The sequence below is a fragment of the Tupaia chinensis genome, unplaced genomic scaffold (genome assembly GCF_000334495.1).
Source record: "Tupaia chinensis unplaced genomic scaffold, TupChi_1.0 Scaffold142285_1, whole genome shotgun sequence".
NCBI classification, from domain to species: domain Eukaryota; kingdom Metazoa; phylum Chordata; class Mammalia; order Scandentia; family Tupaiidae; genus Tupaia; species Tupaia belangeri.
The window spans coordinates 386,329-393,336 of record NW_006202134.1 but is presented as its reverse complement, the minus strand read 5'-3'; the positions used below and the strand labels follow the sequence as shown (position 1 = coordinate 393,336).

The window sequence follows — 7,008 nt, the reverse complement described above, 5'->3', positions numbered from 1 at the left end:
AAAATCTCTCCAAAAAAAAAAAAAAACTTTGTATGTAGCCATCCATCAAATGCTGAATGATCATGTTTCAGTTTCAGCCAAATCAGTAAAGGCGCAAAGAAAGAACTATTTGATCTGTATGCCATCATGTTCAACCTGTATAGTATTGTGACTTGTGAATTACATGCCAGAGATCGGAAAAAAATGAAAATTTATATTGTTGCGCTCATTTTTTAGTCATTTATAATAGTGACAGAGAATAGCACGAATATCTTAAGTTTTAGTCAATCTCTCAAACCTTTGAGAGGCTGACCAAAAGGGAGGAAGTAGTTCAACTATTTTGGACTAAAACAGCCACTCTCACACTTGGATTTCTATGAATAAGCTATGAAATTATACATGTTTGCCTGTTTTCCTGAGCTAATTGCTAGATTACAACCCGTCTGAGCAGCCAGGCTCCAGTTAATCACAAGCATTCTGCCTTTTAACTTTGTTAATGAGGACAAACTTGAAATGTAACCAACCCAAATTGTTTCCCTACCTCATTCCTTCACTTTCATTTTCATACCTCATGTTCCCATTCCTGTACATCCATATCATTTGCCTTTCTGGAACATAAATACCTTGCACTTTCTTTTCTGGAAAATAAATACTGTGCAGCCACAAGGCTAGCTGGAGTTGCTTGGAAATTGATCTGCAATCTCCTGATTCAAACAGTATTAAAATTTGCTCAATTGAAACTCTACTCTATTAAATTGGCCAATTTCTTTTTCTTTCAACAAGGCCAAAGAGCTCAAGGTGGCACAGGAGGTGATGCCCAAATGGCCCAAACCCACATCCATGAGCTCTGTCAAGAGTCATCCCCGTTGGGAACCAGCAGTTAGCGTAATGGTTATGTCACTGGACTCCCATGTAGTCGACCATGGTTCGGGTCCCGGACCCGGTGGCTTAAAACTCACGCCGGGCGCGTGTGTGTGCGTGCCCAAGATCCTGAGAGGAGAATGGAGGAGAAGGGATTGCGGCATGACCATCCCCCCTGGGGGGTGATATCTCGCTTTCTGTCTCTCTGTCTCTCTCTGTCTGTCTGGCGAGCGCACGCACCCTACAGTGAAAATCTCCCCCCCCAGAAAAAAAAATAGAAGAGTTATCCCCTCCCCCCCCCAAAAAAAAAATAGAAGAGTTATCCCTGTTGATCCCCCATCGGGTACTCAACTCATCGTCCTCCAGACAATCCATGGGCCAGCCTTCTGATTGGGTACCACCATCCTTGCCATGTCGCCCACAGGAGGGGTGCTTGTGCCTAAGAACACCACTGACATTGCCTCCCGGGGTTGTGAGGGGGCCCTACGGGGCTGACAGAGGTCTAGGTGCAGGGTAGAGGAAGAGATAAACAGGCTACTGCTAATTTTTCTATCAACTGAAAACGGCTCTAAAAAATAGAGCCCATCAATTTTAAGAGAAACACATTTCCCAACTATCGATCATCTAAGACATAATTAAATCCAATAGAGATGTGCTGTAAGTATAAAATACACAATAGGTTTCAAAGATTTTGTATGAAAACCAATGAATGTATAGGTGGCTTATAATTTTTATACAGAATACATATTGTGATGATCATACATTGGATCTATTAGTTTAAATAAAACAATGAAAATTACAAAAAAATGCAGGGCTCCTACACTGTTTTTTAATAAAAACAGGGGTAAGGCCAGCTGGTGGTGTGGTGGTTAGGGTGCTGGATTCCCACATGGCTAATCATGGTTTGGGTCCCAGACCTGGTCGTTTGCTCTCTCACTTTGTCTCTCTCCCTCTTTGGTGAGCACAGTGCCCTAAAACAAGTTTAATAATAAAAATAAATTAATTGAAAAAAAAAAGAATGAAAAATAAGGACTTATAGAGTTCACAATAAACCCAAGAAATCTTTCTGTGTTACTGCCTTTTTCTCTCCTAAAAACTTTGCTTGTCCTAGTTTCCCAATAAATGTTGGGTTCTAGAAAATGTAGACTAATGTAAGAATATATAGATAAGTGTGGATGAGGAGTCAGGGTTCCTGACATTGAAGAGGGCTATGGAGAAAGTGTCAATGCCACAATATATCTGGTTTAAAAAATAAAAGGCCCTGGAACTTGAAACCGAGGATCCAGATCTTGAGTTAGCTTAGATGTGATTTATAATTTTGAAAACTATAGTGAGTCTTGGGATGGAATTTCCTGGAGGCTGGTAAAAGGGAGACAGAAAACTACAGAGTGTGAAAAATGCTTAGATTGCATTGAGCAAATTAAAATTTCATGAGGAAAATTGAAAATAACAAAAGAAAGCTCAGTAATGGTTGATATATTCAGTTAGGGAAAAATAGAGCTAGGAGGGCAATCTCAGTATTACTTTACATTAAGCATATTTAAGTTCCTCAAAAAAATAAAGGGAAAATGACTATATCTAAGGAGAACGTAATGTGAAGAATTTTTTAAAAGCCTATGTAAATCAAGACTTGTGTATTCAGATATGATACAAACAAATTAGAATTCATGAAAACAAAAGGCAAACAAGTGAAATAAAGTTTTTACATTAAATGCATTTTAAAAAATACGAGAATTAGGTCTAAACAAAGTAATCGAAGAACAGACAAACTGAAAAGTAGTACCAACAAAATTACTAAGAAAATAGAACAGAGGTGAAAGAGGAAAAACACAAAAGTAACTAAAGAATATGGAAATTATCTTGAGTGGTTGCAACCATAAAAGTTCCAAAAGGAAAAAAAAACAGAGTAAATGAAAGAAACTCCAAATATCGAAAAGTAGCAAGGAATTCATTCCTAAACTAGAGCTGGGTGTTTGTTTTGTTTTCAGTTTTAAAATTGTCAATGAGTACTAAATAGAGTAAATAAGAATCAATCTATTCTTAGTTGTACTGTAGTCAGTATGCAGACTATGGAAGATACTATTTTCTCACAGGAACCACAGAGATAAAGCAGATTTCCTACAAAAAAAAATAATAAAGAAAAATAAAGTTGGCATTGGATTCAGAGTTTAGGAAGCTTCCAGAAGCATCTGATTACCAATGAACTGTAGCAGATGACAGACATCTTGTCTGAAAGCCAGAATGTACATGGACCTGCTGTTACTAGTCTCACATTCATTCTGTCCCCTTCCCTTGACCGCCCTAAAGTGAGTTTAGGGAGTGATCACACTTAACATTTTTATGTTACTTAATTCTACTATTCTCTTCTCTTGTTCTTGGCAGTGCCCTGCCCACAACTTCCCCTAAACACCTGATTCTGTTCATGGGGCAGCAGTGATGAGGTGGTAAAAGCAGCTGGACCCCACATGACCAATTTTGTGATTTGACTCCCAGACCCATCAATTTGAAAAAGAACTCCAGGCACATGTATGAGTGCCAAAATCCCAAGATTAGAATAGAGGAGAAGGGATTGCGTTGTGGTCATCCTCCCTGGGGGTTGCTTTCTCTCTTTCTGTCTTTTTCTCTCTCAATTGAGCATACATGCTCTCTAGTAAATTCTCAAAAATTTGGTCGTCTAGGGAACTCGTGACTTTAAAATCGCTCCAAGATTGCAGACAAAATTTCTTTCCTGGCTCCAGGCCTCCGTTTCTCTGGCCACCATCTCCTGTTTCCTTCAGACCTCTCCCTCTTAGTACACTTGCAAGCCATTAGTCAGATCCCTGCTGACTTCAGAAGAAGTTCCCTCCTATCTTAGGACAGCATTAAAGACCCTTCAAACCAAAGTTAGTAAATTTTTGGCATCGTGTGTACCCCATGTCATTACCACCCTCTGGTGCTCAATCTGAGACTTGTAGAATTACACTTGAGTCATCTCTGAATGGCTCATTCAGAGTCTCAGCCCCACATCCAATCCATTATGACTTCACCATAAATTCACCTCTCTCCATAGTTCAAGTCACCTTCTCTTCCCTGAACATCTCCAACAGCCTCCATTATGCTTTCCCTAATTCCACTTTTTCCCCTCCCCCCTCCCCATTCACTGTCCACGCAGCAGTTACACTAGTCTTTGTGAAAAGTGAATTAGATCATATATCTAACAGCATTTCAAGCCCTCCAACTTCTCTTGAGATAAACCTAAGATAGCAAATAAGATCCTTCCTATCTTTTCAATCTTGTCTTACATTCCCTTCCCTCTTCTCTGCTACACTTCAGGCAAATCGATTTTATTTCCCTTTTATATCTTCACCAAAATCTTTCCCACCAGGGTTTTTGCATAAAGTTTTGTATCACCCTCAAATACTTCCTCCCTCATAACTTGGATAACAAATTATTATTCTTTCTTTTCCAGGTAAATTCTCCAGAGTCCCAAGACTGTGGTTAGTGTAATCAACTGTTACTGTCTTTTATAGAAAGTGTTCTTTATAGGCTTTATCCTAGTTATAGCCTATAGCCTATATGTATACTTGTATGGTTATAATTACTGTCTCCCCTTTATTGGATTGCAACAATGTCTAAATTATTGTATTTACCCTGCCATCTGATAGCATGGTTGTTAAAGGTGGCTGGATCCCACCTAGCCAACCAACCACATAGTTCAAGTTTTGGACTCAGTGGCTTGGGAAATAAGCTGGGAGTGTGTGAGTGTGTGTGTGTGTGTGTGTGTGTGTGTGTGTGTGTTTGTCCAAAATCCTGAATGCAGAACTGGAGAGAATGGACTGTGATTTGGCCAATCTGTGAGAAGGTTCTTACTCTCTCTTCTCTGTGTCTCTCTTTTTCTCTCTCACTCTTTCTATTGGCAAGAATATGTGCCCTGTAGCAAATTTTCTAAAAAAAATGACCATATTCATATGTACTCAGGTACTAAACTATGCCTGAGGCAGTGAATTGCTGAACAAACAACTTGTTTAACAAATGAGTAAGTGATTACATGACTGCAAATAAAACTCTAATGAGAAACAAAATAGCCACCTTGCTAGGCTGTATAATCCAAAGATATTTACAATAATATTTACCATCTGAAAAATTCTTCTAACAACTTGCCACATGCTCATCAAAAGTGTGCTGACAGGTGACGTGGTAGTTAAGGATGCTGGACTCCCACATGGCCGACCACGATTCAAGGCCTGGACCTGGAGGCTTGCTCTCTCACTTTCCCTCTCTCTCTCTCTCTCTCTGTCCCTCTCTGGTCAAATTAAAAAAATGAAATAAATGAATGAATAAATATAGTTAAATAAAATAATGCTTTAAAAAAAAGTGTGCTGAAATGTTTCTGTGTATTTTCTTTAAGTGTGTGGGCTTGCTTAAAATCATTACTGTGGGGGATAGCAGATGGCATAGTGGTTAAGGGGCTGGACTCCCACTGGTCAGCCACAGTTCAAATCCCAGACCCAGTGATTGAAAATCATGCTGTGCACATGTTGCATGTGTGCTCAAAATCCCAAGAGGAGAATGGAGGAGAAGAGATTGCAGCACAGCCGTCCTCCTGGGTGGAGATTTCTCACTTTCTGTCTCTCTGTCTCTCTAGTGAGCACACACACTCTATAACAAAAACAAACAAACAAACAAACAAAAAAACTCTAAACAAAGAACAAAATAATTACTGTGAATTCTGTCAGACATCCCACATGTTATCTTCAGTGTCAGTACCACTTTATTTGTCCATTGGTTAACAATGTTATTCCTTTCTGTGGTGACAGGGACCATAGGAACTTCCCAACATGCTCTAATGTGTGCACATGTGTCCCAACCATACCACTTAGTCTAACTAGGTGTATGTGCTTCAGCTGCTGTGTCTGTGTGCTTGGCTACCCACGGGGCACAGATACAGGCACTGTCGGCCCTCAGGGTAAGGTCTATTTGGCAGTAGGTCTCCTTTCAAAGTGGCTCTGTGCTGTAGCTAACTGGGACCCAGAAGGTGGGGTGACCCAATGCATGTTCTTTCCTTGGAGAGAAAGTAGTGTGCTTTGTAGACCTCATAACTATCCTACACTGAGATAAGGGGAACTGCAATGCTTTCCTACAGCTAGGGCGTGGTCTGTGGAGGCAATGGGGCCACTGGGCATGGGTCTCTCACTTACATTTTCCTAGCATGGGAGTGTCTCTGCGGTCTGAGATCAGGCCAGAGTGTACACCAACTTTTCCAGTGTACAGACATCAACACAAACCGAAGGATAAAGAGTAATCAGGAGAATGTGCTCAATCAAGATGGGCATTTCTCTATTTGAAAAGGAACTCAATGATGGCGAAAGGTCTGTGAAATCCCTCCTTGCCTGGTTCGTGGATGAAGTAAAGGAAAAGTAGGTGAGTCAGGTATATCTCACACACACAGACACAACCCAAATAATTAAAGATTTGTTAGATAAGGCACGGGAGCTTTGGAGAAAATAACTGTCACACACTTGAAGTGTAAATAGACTCGGAATATGAAGTACACCTACCCTATGACCCTATCTTATTTCATATATACACTAGAATAGTTTTCCAACTGCGTAACACCCATGAACAGTAGAAAGTTAGCTTAGTGGGTGAGGGTAAACATATTTTAAGTTTGCAAGAGAATTGCTATATTGGCCTTTTTTTTTTTTTGATAAATTTAAAGCAAGCACATTATTTTTCGCCATTTAGATTGCATTACAAAGAGTCGCTGGTTCTACACCACCAATAACTACACCAGAGCAACAAAAATTACTTATTAATGTCATTGACGAAGTGACCCACATGTGACTTTCCCCATTATCCCTGAAATGTCAAACCAGGGTTTAATAAAGAGCCAGGATCCTGTCTCTCACTCACGTGGATAGAGAGCGTCCCTCTCTGGTCAGGGTCTGTCTCCTGGTAACAGGACGCTCCGCTGCGGAAACAAGCCAATCATCTGTGGTGCCTAAGGGACTCTCGCTGCGCCTTGTGGGAAATGTAGTCCCTGCTCCATGACGTCATCAGCACGGGCGAGGAGGGCGGCATTTTCAGATTCCCTCTCCCCTGTGGCGCTGCGTTCCCTCCGCGTGGTCGCTGGGGAGAACCTGCCGCTGTGCTGACCGTGCTCTGCCGGACTCGGTGTCCATGACGGCG

General features: G+C 40.8%; 1 pseudogene; it reads right to left on the bottom strand.

The window, feature by feature from the left end:
* LOC102502919 (serine/arginine-rich splicing factor 11-like) overlaps positions 1 to 7,008 on the bottom strand; it is a 32,771-nt pseudogene that overhangs the window by 25,081 nt on the left and 682 nt on the right.